Source organism: Podarcis raffonei, chromosome 11 (assembly GCF_027172205.1).
Source record: "Podarcis raffonei isolate rPodRaf1 chromosome 11, rPodRaf1.pri, whole genome shotgun sequence".
NCBI classification, from domain to species: Eukaryota; Metazoa; Chordata; class Lepidosauria; order Squamata; family Lacertidae; genus Podarcis; species Podarcis raffonei.
The window spans coordinates 24574106-24587400 of record NC_070612.1 but is presented as its reverse complement, the minus strand read 5'-3'; the positions used below and the strand labels follow the sequence as shown (position 1 = coordinate 24587400).

General features: G+C 42.4%; 1 protein-coding gene across 3 annotated transcripts in view; it reads left to right on the top strand.

Moving 5' to 3' along the window:
• The window catches only part of PDE4D (phosphodiesterase 4D), a 634082-nt gene that overhangs the window by 97562 nt on the left and 523225 nt on the right, over positions 1 to 13295 (top strand). The gene's annotated exons all lie outside the window — the stretch shown is intronic.

The window sequence follows — 13295 nt, the reverse complement described above, 5'->3', positions numbered from 1 at the left end:
CAGCTACACCTGTTCTGTTCAGCGGCACTTAGTTCTGAGAAGACATGCATAGGATTGCACTATCAGGCAGGATACATGATAGAAGTTTACAAAATGTATGCATGGTTTCATAGGAGCCAACTTTAGGGGCCGAGGTCCTTTCAGCCCCGCCCCCAATAAAATATTTGAGGGAGCTGCCCCCCAAAAGTTGATGGGTATTGCAAGTGCATGTGCCGCATATTATGATCGATTATTCAGGCCAGGGCTTACCTGCCCCTTCCCAATATTTTATTCAAGTTGGGACCCCCTGCATAGTTTAAAAGAATGGCCAGAGCACCCCCACCAGTAACCCTAGACCACCTGGCTATCCAATGAAATTGATTGTCATTGGGTTACACAAAATATATTTAAAAATATGGAATTGGGGACAAAACTGGAATTGGTTGCCTCTGCATCACATTGACTCTGGCTCCACCTACCATTGGTGTCTCCCTACGTTCTGGTCCACCAGCCCTGTTGATCAGTGGTTATTCCCCATGTTAGCTAAAAGGAATATCCATTTCAGGAGCAGTATGCCATTGAATGCCAGTTAATCGGAGCAGGATAGCTTCACACCTAGCTGCTGCTGGTCTTCCCATAAGAGCTGGCTGACTGAGGTGGGAAGAAGGAAGCTGGGTTAGATTAGCCTCTGATGAGTCCAGTAAGGCCTCTTCCTTTCTTCTCAGCTCATGAATAGTATTCCTGAGCTTTCCATGCGACCATTTAAAAACTCAACAGAAGCTAAGAAGCGCCAACCTGATTTCTCTCCTTCCCTGCGTGAGCTTTGCAAATATTTTTATTTAATGTCCAGCTCCTCTTGTTCTAGGGCAGAATGTTTCATATCATTGATCTACCAGCAGGTGGCTATTTCAACATTACACGATGCACGCTGAGAGCCAGAGATTGCATAGCAAAACCTGTGTCGGAGAAAAGGCGAGGAAGCATTTGCACAAGGGGATGGGAGGAGGATAATTTTGCAGCGAAAACCCGAGTGTATGGGCACAGTCTTCAAATTATTTGTCATTCCACAGTCTTCACATTACTTATCACCACTCTCCCTCCTGTCCCATAAAAAAACCACTAACAAAAACAAGCGGGGAGTGGAAACAACAATAGCCACTTCATGAAAGGAGGAAATACCATTTCTCCCTGGTGTCAATAAATAAATTTCCTGAGTGTAGCTGCCAGGTCAGTCCCTTAAGATATCGAAAGCAAGAGGGGAGATTGACAGCTTTAATTGGAACACTGTCTATTGCTGCAAGCATGCAAGTCTTTAAAACAGAGTCATAAAACTAACAGACTGATCTTTTGCAGTCCTTCTTCCAACTGAAAGGAAGTATGTAGATTTGAATTTACTAGCATTCACCACTTGTTTCTTCGTACACCTCTTTTCTTATTCTTGACATTCAGTACAGTCTATAGATTCCAAGCATTTTAGAGTAGGGACCTGCCTTAAGAACATAGCATAAATAATGCCTTTCTGGATCAGACCAAAGGCCTATTTAGGCCAGCATCCTGTTTGCCTCACTGACAGATGGTCATGGAAAATTTACAAGCGGCACTTGCTGGAAGTGCAACACCAGGGATCATTCAGTTTGTAAGTTAAGGGTTAATTTTGTTTGTATTAAAGTCAACTAGCCAAGGAGGAGATGGGTGGAGGTGTTGCTTAGCAACCTGGCATGGGGACATAATCTCTGCTGATGTAGCATGTGTCCTGATTGGCTCTACAGTTCTGAGTGAGTTTTCCTCTGTATGTTTGGTTGAATGACTCCCTGCTATGTACAAGTCCTGAAGTAAGAAAGACAAACCTTGTTTATTTATCCTCAAATTAAATGAAGGAAATGGCCATGAAATTCACCAGAAATTATTGTGTCTGAAGACTTGTTTTGGTAGCACATGATGGTTCACCACATTTAACAGTAAATGTTAGGATTTAATGAAATCCTTTACTGGAGATGCTGTGGTTTGAACCTAGAGGTTTAAGGATGCAAAGCATTTTCTAGAAATGCATTATATGCTCCAAATGAATAGACCACTGAATAAAACATAATGAATTATTCATAAACATTCACCTGTTTGGTTTTTGTTTACAACCTGTATTTGAGTGAATTATAACTGTCTTCATTCAGTCATTTAACCATTTTCATGCAATTAATATTGGATTTGAAGATCCAGGTTGTTTTTCTTTGAACACCCAGTTCACCTGCATTTATCTGTGCTTCTGTGGATAGTGAGATGTTTACAAAAACAGGTTTTCAGCTTATGTGTGTCCTTGCTTACAAACTCAGAGCCTACTTTGTGCATTTATTTCTTTTACCTGGAAAATTTCCTTCAAGCTTTTGAACATTTATCTCAGCTTCTACAAACATTAGTCAATTCATTAAAAGCTAATTCTAAATTATAACTTTTGAGATCTCAATGTGCTAACAGACCCCCCAAGTGTCCCTATTTTCTAGGGACATCCCTGATTTAGAGAAGCCATCCTGATTTCTGATTTAATCCTGGAATGTCCCACTTTTCCTTATGATAGCCCTACTTCCATTGGAAAAATGTTGAAGGGTATGGAGTTATCCAATCCCTGAGCCATCTAAAGGCAATCCTGCATAAGGAAGTTTTTTTTAAATGTTTAATGTTTTATTATGCTTTTATATATGTTGGAAGCGGTATAAATAGTAAAACTATCATTATGGGTTGGGGTGTCCCTATTTTCATTGGAGAAATGTTGCAGGGTATGTGGCAACCTATATTCTGCAATAGAAAGGCAGTCAGATGTTCATTCATATTATACAAGTTTACTTAAAAGAAGGAGAGTATTATTAAGCCATAAGTGAGAGTTGAATGCATGACTGGACTTGACTATTTAATTTACAAGCCGGACTTTATTTATTAGCTTGCTGAAGAACTAGTTCTGACATTCCTTTCCTGTCCTCCAACTGTGCTTATCATGTACACAAATAAAATAAAGGAGTAAAATGGCATTTGTTTTTTCAATTAAGTAGTATGATATTCTCATTAGGTGAGTCCCATTCTCAAAACCTTTATGAAACTGAGATTGCAGTTTATGCACTGATAAGTTAACCAAACAGGTTAATTGCTGAATTATATATAGAAACATAGTGATGGTTGTCTGTTAAGAGTGAGTTGGCTGAATTGCATTTCATCATTATAATGAAGAATCAGCTGGGTGGGGGTATAAGTTATAGGGTTTAAGGTTATAAAATGGTTCAATTGACTGATCTGAAACTTGGCAGTATAGGAAATGAAAGATTGAGGATAGTTGATGGTGAATTTAGGGCTTAAAAAGATAAAAGGTGGCTTCTTTTGAGCAAGTTTTGAAGGCAGAGCTGTATCGGGAAGTTTTTTATGTATAACATATTATTTTTTATATTTTGCTGGAAGCCATCCAGAATGGCTGGGGAAACCCAGCCAGATGGGTGGGGTATAAATATTAAAATTATTATTAAGTTAAATATTTGATGAGTGACTGTCATGAACTAGAGCTATCTAGCAGAAAGTCAGTATGCCAAGTTCAAAGTTGGGGGGGGGGGAGAGGTTGGTCAATTCACACAAGCAAAGTCCAAAGGTCAAGAAGCACAGTTCTGTGTCCATCCAAGTAAGCCAAGTCCAGCAGTCAGGATGCAGTCCAGAGTCAAACCTTAGAGGTCCAGAAGCATCCAAGTCAAGATCAATCAACATAGGCAGTGGAACAGACCCAGCACCTCTGCTTTGCTTCCCTTTTATGCATTGCATGCTGACTGCAGCATCTGGGCTTGATGAAGCATGTGACCCTCACCTGTTCCAAGCCTCCTCTAGCTGAGGAATCACACCTCCTCCCAGAGCTAACGAGCTCCACCCGGCCAGCTGAGAGCTGGGCTAGGAGCCTTTGCCTGCCTCAGCCTTCTGGAGCGCCACTCCTGCTGCTCCCTATGCCTCAGAGCCTGCCGTGTTTGTGGGGACAGGGGCCCCTCTGGCTTTGGTGAAGGGTCCTGCTGCTCTGGTTCCTGTGTATTGACCTCCACCCCCTCGCCATCCTACATTACCCTGTGAGTACTTACAACACCAACTTCTCCTTCCGCGTCCCCTGCTTGCCCCGGTTTGGCCCAGTCCTAGCTACACCCCTCACTGGGATCCTCTTCCTCCTTCCCATTGTCCTGCCAGTTCACAACACTGGCATTTTAACAGGTGCTGCACATATTATCCCCCATAGGCTTTGCCGGGGTGGTTTTCCCAGGTGAATTTCTTCATTCATACTGCATCTTTTTTGGGAAATGTCTTTTGTTAGGTCAAGGGGAGTATCTGCTGTGTGTTTTCTCTAATAGTAGTGTAACCTGTTTGCAGTTTTTATTTAAAAAGACATTTTTGTGGTCAGTGATAGTCAATGGATTTGTTTGTTCTGTTGTTGCTAGAGAATGGTTTCTGGACTGGCCCGCCTTAGCCTGTGGAAGTATAGAAGTCTGTTGTTGCTAGGCAAGATCCTCACAGACCAGGCCTCAGCCTTGAAGAGTTTGCAGTACAGGTAGGGCAAGAGGTTAGAATAGATGAGAAAGGAGACAGGGAAAAAGAAACCACAAGAAATGAATAAAAATGCTTTGAGAGGAGGAGAAGGTATCTGTGAGGTGAACAGTGGCTAGATTTCTGACGCATAGGTTTTGAAGGCACAGGACTGCCAGGCTGCAACCGTACTTCCAGAACCCAGTGCTGGAAGTGCGCTCCTAGAAGTACATTGGCAGCTTCTAGAAGTACAACCATAGCAGTCTGCAAAGGCTCCTCCTCCTCCTTCTATGGAGGGGAAGCGGCCTGTGGGCCTGTGGCCCATAGCAGCAAGAGGACCACAAGTCCAGATGTTGTGTGCGATGACATTGTGCATGATGCCTGGACGTGACGTTGTGAGTGACATCAGTCCCCCCAAATTCGTTTCCAAGTCGGTGTGCCTGTTACTGACTGAGCTTATCTGATACGCTCCCAGCACTTGAAATAAATTTAAAAAATTAAAAACTCGTCCAGTAGCACCTTAGAGACCAACCAAGTTTGTTCTTGGGTATAAGCTTTCGTGTGCATGCACACTTCTTCAGATACACTGAAACAGAAGTCACCAGACCCTTATATATTAGTGGGAGGGTGGGGTGGGGTTTTTCTCAGAAGGGTTGTAGGAGATGGGTGATTGACTCAATGGGTATGGTAAACCTGTTGATGACTGTTAACGACTGCAATTAGTCCCACAGGAAAAAGCAAGGGATAGTATGCAGATGACCAGCACTGTGGTTGATTCTCTTCCTAGCCTGCAGCCAGCTATGGACCTTTTGTAAAGAATATACTGCTGTATTGCAGATTTCTCCTTTTCATTGCAGGTGTGCCGCCCTCGCTGTCAGTGGCAGGACAGCAATCAAGACAGGGCTACTGTGTGAATAGGGCAGAGTAATCTTAGCAGATGGGTCTTGCCATCAAATTCCATAGTTTAAATTACCTTGTCAAAATCTTTAAAATGTCAATTCAATCTTCCTGTAATGTGAGCTAAGATGCCACCTGCAATACAGAAAAAGCATTCTGAGCTTCTTCTCAGTTACAAATGAGGTTTTTCTTACTCAAATGGATGTTTATATGTTGTATGGCTGGTTGAAAAGAATAATTTTTTAATGCCAGAAAGCTTGAGGCCAAGAAGCCTCATAGAATGACAATGTCGGGGGATAAATGTCTGTTTTGGTATCTGCTATTAAATAATAAAAAGTAGAAATGTGGACTTCTGCAAACTCCATAACCTAAAGCCATAAACTTGATTGGTTGAATTTATATACCGCCCTGTACCCACAGGTCTCAGGGTGGTTCACAGAATAAATTCAAAATATAAAACCATAAAATACATAATAAAAAAGTAACAACAACCCAATACCCCCCCCATTTAAGGGCAAAATGAACCAGGAAGTTCTCCTATGCAAGCCTGTCAGAGAGAGAAAAGAGGAGGGCTGAGCCCTAAAAATAATATTTCCAAATTTGATGAATGGGGATTAAAATGGCAAATGCAATTCAGTGTAAGCAAATGTAAAGCATACCCTCCAACATTTCTCCAATGACAATAGGGACGTCCCATTCCATAATCATAATTTTACTATTTACACCCTACACAACTTGTTGGGTTGCCCAGCACTCTGGGCAGCTTCTAACATATATAAAAAAATAATAAAACCATAAACATATTTTTTTTAAAAAAGAAACTTCCCTATACAATATTGCCTTCAGATGGCTCGGGGGTTGGATAATTCCATACCCTCCAACATTTCTTCAATGAAAATAGGGACATCCTAAGGGAAAACAGGACATTTTGGGATCAAATCAGAAACCAGGAATGGCTTCTCTAAATCAGGGACGTCCCTGGAAAATAGGGACACTTGGTGGGTTTGGTGTAAAGTGTAGTGCACTGAGCAGGAAATCCTAATTTCACATATATGCTAATAAAATATGAACTGGTTGTGACTTACTGGGAACGAGTCTTTGGGGACACAATGGTGAGCTCCATTAAGATTGTTGGCCCAGTGTGCAGCAGCTGAGAAGAAAGCAAATTCTATGTTATGGATCACTAGGGAAGTGATTGAAAATAAAGCAGCCAATATCATAATGCCATTACTGCTGTTGTTAGACAGTTGACAGCTAAGGGAATTTAACAAATGACCCTTAAAAATAAAAAGTAACCAAGAAGTGATTGGAAAGTTTTCAACTTTAAGATTCTGTGGCGAATTAAGTGTTCTGTGCCTAAATTTCATTTTTGAAATTTCAATGGGAGAAGTAGGAAATTTGCAAGATAACATTCTGTGTATGAGTAAGAATTAATTTCAGCTTTGCTTGTAACCCTCTGGATCATATCTTCTTCCCTAGCATTAAGTAGGGACATCCAGACCTCTCTCTAGTGTTGCTAACTTCTGACAGTGTTACAGTGGGCAGCAAGACAAAAGCCTACAATGAGCAAATTTATTGCACTGTGCAATTCATATATATATATATATATACACACACTTAAAAAAAATAGTTTACAAAAATATGTGCATTGTCTCTTTTTTCAAGTTGTATTTTCTAAGATCCGTTTCATTTGTTGTGAGACATTCATGTTGCATGCAGTATTAGGTTGGGAAGATAAGAGGGGGAGGGAGGAATGGTGAGTGGGGTGGGGTGGTTATGCTTCTAGTCTTCTGCTTAGTGTAAGTGTGGGGTTTTGTGTCAGCGTCACTTGTGTGGGTTCTCTTTCTATTTGCTTGTTATATTTCCTTGGAGGTGAGAGTTTTTGGGGGTGGCCTAGGGTGTGGTTGGTTGTCTTTGGTTGACTGTAGTGAGATTTGTTTATATGTGTGAGGGGGTGGATTTTTGGGTCAGGTAAGCCAGTGTGCTGCTCTGGTTTCGCCAGAAGCGGCTTAGTCATGCTGGCCACATGACCCGGAAGCTGTACGCTGACTTCCTCGACCAGTAAAGCGAGATGAGCGCTGTTATGTACTGAAGTTATCACCCTGGGCCAGCAGGGGGATACTGTAGATAGTTATGCAAATGAAGGATCGAAAAGTGACGTTCAGTGATTGGATAGTTTTGTATGCAAATGAAGGATCGAAAAGTGACGTTCAGTGATTGGATAGTTTTAGAAAATGGCAACAGTTACATTGTACTGGAGCTCTATATAAGCAGGCTGACTGAGCTCCTTAGTTAGTTCTGTTCCAGCTTACAAAATAAAGAGCTGCTTGGAGAAACCGCTGTGTCGTCTGCTATGTCAACCCACAACTTAACAAGCGCCACATCCCTAGAGTTGTCTGCAACTGGATCTAATGGTCAGGGGTCCCTTTACCTTTAAGCCATATTGATTCGTATGCTGTCGGCGAATTCTTGTTGTCTTGTTGGGCTATGTACGTATGTGATAAAGGAGAACCATATTGCGGTGAAGGCATTTTCTCTTTGTCCCTGTGTCAGTTTCAGTTTATTGGTTAGTTTTTCTAGTAAGGTTGTTTCCCATACTATTTGATACCATTGGTTCATACTTACTCCTGACAGGTCTCTCCAGTGTCTGGCTATGATGCTTCTGGCTGCTGAGAGTAGGTGGGTTATGAGCTCTTTAAAATGTGAGTGGGCATTATTATCTTGAAAGATGTTCAGTAGGGCCAGTTCTGGGGTGACTTGATTAGTTATAATTAGTGGAGAAAGTTCATAGCTTGAATAGCCAATCCCAGGCTCATTTTCCTGCACTGCTGGGGTGCGCGCGCGCTCTCTCTCTCTCTCTCTCTCTCTCTCTCTCTCTCTCTGTGTGTGTGTGTGTGTGAGAGAGAGAGAGAGAGTTAAAGACTGTAAAAGTAGAACCCCATGATGCCATTCATAGCAGTCACTTCCCAGAACAGAACTTCACTTTCAGATGCATTTTCTTTCAATGAATTCATTTGAGCAAAAAGCATACAAGAGCATTCTCAGTGTGAATGTTGCTTACAAGGCTTTCAAGGGAACCGTACCATCAAATTAGGTATTCTTGTAATTATCAAAGTGCCTCAACCACGTAAACTTTAAAAACGTTTTGGATTCATGCAGTGTCTATATGTTTTTGGCTTCGTTTGTCATATTGTAGGATTTATTTGTCAAACTGAAGCGAACAACCAGAGCTTTAGAAATCTATGAAATCAACATTTATTTTTATTTTTTTAAGCTGACCTTCCTTTGCACATGCATCAACTTCAACTATCATCTTTTTTTTTTTGGAGTGGCTGTCATTGCACAGAGAAATTTGAAATGGATGATTTTAAAAATAAGTTTCAAGGTTAGGTTTTGGAATGCTGTGAAGTCAGAAGTCAGGCACAGAAAGAATAGTTGCTCTCTTGAGATCAGCTAATGTACTTTCCTAGTGACAAAGAAGAGAGCACTGCTGGTGTCAGCATAGACCCAAGGGTCTGCTCCGTCACATTGCAAAACAAACCTGACATTTAGAACAATCTCATTGCTAACATAGGATTGCCCTGTCCAACTTTGCTCTGGAGAGACCTAGCAACTAGCAAATGACACGATCTATAACTGATACAGGATCATTTCCATATGGGTGTAGCGGCAGTCTGTTGTGGCAAAGAAAAAGTCTCATGGGCACCTTAAAAACTAACATGTTTTCTTGCCGCGTATGTCTGCAACTTAATCAGATGCCATTCAGATGAAATGGGCTCTAGTCCATGGAACCTTATGCTATAATAAAACTTGCTAGGCTTTAAGACTCTGTATGTCTGTTTGTAATATTTTTAACAGGCATTAATCATCCCTAAAGCAGTAAATGACTTTGTTAAGAAATCTCCTAGAAAGCCAGCCGTCTCAAAATCTGTGTTCATAGAATATACATAGCTTGCTGTGCCTCTTGTTTTGTATGAACTATATCTGCTCTGTGAGTTTGCTATAAAGGGCTTTCTTGAATAATACAATCAAATTTTCTGGAGACAAATTGATTATCTGATTTTACAGTATTTAGCAGGACTGCTTGAAATTGATTGTCTGATGACCCAAGGAAGGTATTCCTATCATCTTGTAATCTGGCATGTTAATTAACCCCATCTTGATTTCTTCTTCTTCTTCTGACAAGCAGTGTATAATCTCTTTCTGCCCTATCATAAACATGTAATGTTGTGGGTGCAGCAGAAATGATCTGAAACATTCCAGCTCTTAAGTAAGAATTACTGTATTGGTTGGGGACGCGTTGGGGACGCTGTGGGTTAAACCACAGAGCCTAGGACTTGTCGATCAGAAGGCTGGCGGTTCGAATCCCCGCGACGGGGTGAGCTCCCGTTGTTGGGTCCCAGCTCCTGCCAACCTAGCAGTTCGAAAGCACGTCAAAGTGCAAGTAGATAAATAGGTACTGCTCCGGCGGGAAGGTAAACGGCGTTTCCGTGCGCTGCTCTGGTTTGCCAGAAGCAGCTTTGTCATGCTGGCCACATGACCTGGAAGCTGTACGCCGGCTCCCTCGGCCAGTAAAGTGAGATGAGTGCCGCAACCCCAGAGTCGGTCACGACTGGACCTAATGGTCAGGGGTCGCTTTACCCTTTACCTTACTGTATTGGTTATGAAGCATTTGAAAATTACATGGCAAAAGCTTAAGAATGATGCAGTACAAAACCAGCATATACTTATCTCAGCTTGTCATTTGGGCCTCACACCTGAGTAGTACCTCTTGCAGCATCAAAAACTGTGTGTATACTGTTTGTTTGTTTGTTTGTTTATATAATCATGCTTCAGTAAATAGTTCTTGGGTATCTTTCAAATGAACACTGCTTTAAACCCCCCACTCCACAATGAGTGATATCGAGTGTCCCAGAAGTGGACTTCCCCACCCTGCCTCATGCAGTTCCCTTTGCCCCCCCCCCAAAAAAACTTCCAGAGGAGCCCCCAACTCTACAGAGCTGTGGGGCACACAGAAGGAAGAGAGGGAGGAGGACTCCTGTTGTGCAAGAGGCACCCCATTCCACTAACAGATGTGCACGGCTGGAAATTGTCCATTATATACTAAAGAAGTGCTGCAAAACTGCACTTGGGTTGCTAGCGCTCATATGAATCATTCTGTCCCAAAGCACTTAATTGCTGCTGAAAAATACAGTGAGACACAACAAATAATGTGTCCACTGTGCTTCTTTATTGTTGCTATGATGGCTGTACCACCCATTAACCACCATTAAGAAATGTTTGGTTGGAACCTCCAGATTAAATTAGTTATACTTCAGGCTTAATGGAGTTAATCAGACTCATGTTCTTCATGCCTAACAATATACATTGCTAACTTGGGGAGCAATCAAATCTCAGGATCTGCCAGGATGAGTGGAGTTTGGAATTTGCAGATCTCAGACTTAACTGGTCCAGTGGGAGATATGCCATCTGAAGTTGTTCATCCTGGCCCAGCCAGAGATATGCCAGCATAGGTTCTCCATCCTGGCTCACTCAGAGCTCAGGGGAACATTCCAGGTAGGCGTGTGCCAGAGTGGTGGTGGGCATGGCAGAGGTATGACAGGGAAGAGGGGAAACTTACCTCTACTCCAGGCTCCGCTTGGCTTAGCCATGCAACTTAGCAACCTATAAGAATGTAAGAAGAGCCTGCTGGATCAGGCCAAAGTCCCATCTAGTCCAGCATTCTGTTGTCACAGTGGTCAACCAGGTATATGTCGGAAACCCACAAGCAGGATTCAAGCAGAAGAGCACCCACAGCTCGGTTTCCCCAGCCACTCTGGGCAGCTTCCAACAAAAGATTAAAAATACATTAAAACAGCAGTCATTAAAAACTTCCCTAAACAGGGCTGCAACCTATAGCCTTCTCTTCTGTGGATGGAAGTGGTTACACTGGCAAAGATGGTGATGTAAGTCAAACTCCATTTTGAAGGCTTCTTTTTCCCTCTGTCAGGCTTGGGCTGGCTGAGCTGGCAATAGCCCCACTCCTGAATAGAGTTTAGAATGGGGTAAGTTACACTGGCACTGGTTTCCTCTAGTATGGATTGCTCTGCCTATCTAGAGCCAACCCACAGGGCACAATTTGCAGGGATCCGGCACTGTAGGATTAGAGCCTTTCCAAAGGAGGATCATGGTCTTTGCAGGGTTGTGTTTTTGGTGAATCAGATGGGTACTACATACCTGGGCAGTTTGCACAAAATAAAAGAGCCCATCAGGCATCTGATTGAGGGGATGACTGGAAATCAAGGCAAGGAAGAGGGCAACTTTATCATAATGGCACAAGAAAGTGGTACCCACACAGCTCCAGTAGCTGGATTGAGCCTTAGCCTCCATTTCAGTTTTGTATGTTTCACGGTTACTTGTGTCAGTTTGCATTAACCTCTAGTACGTTTATTCCAAATTCTCCCTGTTGAGAAATATTGGGCAAAGATACAGATCTTTTCTATATAACTATAGGGGCTGTCATAGATCACAGCATGTGCAATGTCATGATTTATTTAGAGAACGTATAGGTAGTTTGTGGGTGGGGGAATAATGGATGAGACAGCTGGTGGTAATTCCCAATAGCTAATCCCCTGTGCACCTATTTATTTCTCCTTGAGACAGTTTGTAAGCAAACTGTCTGTAGCATGAAATGTGTAAAGCTTTACAATGCTATCCTTAATATGACTCACTTTCCTTTTATTTATGCAACACTCTAAAAAAAATGTGCCAGGGATTTTGCAGAGCAAATAAATAACATATGATTCCTGGCAACTGGACATTTCGAAATCTCATTTTAGCAATGGTGTCACCGAATGAAAACAGTGTTTCAGTTTTTCACAAATGCTGAAATTGGAACTATGAAGGAGCCATGGTACTGGAATCTTTGCTGCTCGAGCCAATTGAGAAGTCAAGAAGGCAGGTTTCCTTTTCCTGTTTATCCTGTTCTAACAGTGGCCAAACAAATATAATCAATCACATTTATAGCCCACTATATATTTATAGGACCCGGGTGGCGCTGTGGGTTAAACCACAGAGCCTAGGACTCACCGATCAGAAGGTCAGCGGTTCGAATCCCCGCGACGGGGTGAGCTCCCGTTGCTCGGTCCCTGCTCCTGCCAACCTAGCAGTTTGAAAGCACATCAAAGTGCAAGCAGATAAATAGGTACCGCTCCGGCGGGAAGGTAAATGGCGTTTCCATGCGCTGCTCTGGTTCGCCAGAGGCTGCTTAGTCATGCTGGCTACTGGAGCTGTGTGGGTACCACTTTCTTGTGACCCGGAAGCTGTACGCCGACTCCCTCGGCCAATAAAGCGAGATGAGTGCTGCAACCCCAGAGTCAGCCACGACTGGACCTAATGGTCAGGGGTCCCTTTACCCTTTACCTTATATATTTATATCCTACTATCAAACTGCTAATTTCAAGGTTGCCAGAGACAGAACTTTCAACCATCAAATGCCTGGGGAGACAGCAATGCTTTTAAATTTATCCTGAACATTAATACTGAGGGAATGCCTATGGGAGATGCCTAAGGGGAGCCTGCAAGCAAAACCTGAGTGCAAGAGCCCTCTCCCCTCCCATAATTTCCAGCAACTGGAAACATACTGATTCTGATCATGGATGCAGAGCATGGCTATCATGGCTAGTAGCCATGGATATCCCTGACTTCCATGAAATTAATCTAGTCTTCTATAAAACTGTCCAAGTTGGTGGCCATCACTGCTTCTTGCATAGTTTAATCATACACTGTGCGAAGAATCATGTGTACATTCATGCAGCATTCAGTTTCATTGAGTGTCCACGAGTTCTAATGTTATTTTTGTTTATTTATTACAATTATATACCACCTTTATCTTCCAAGGATCTCAAGCT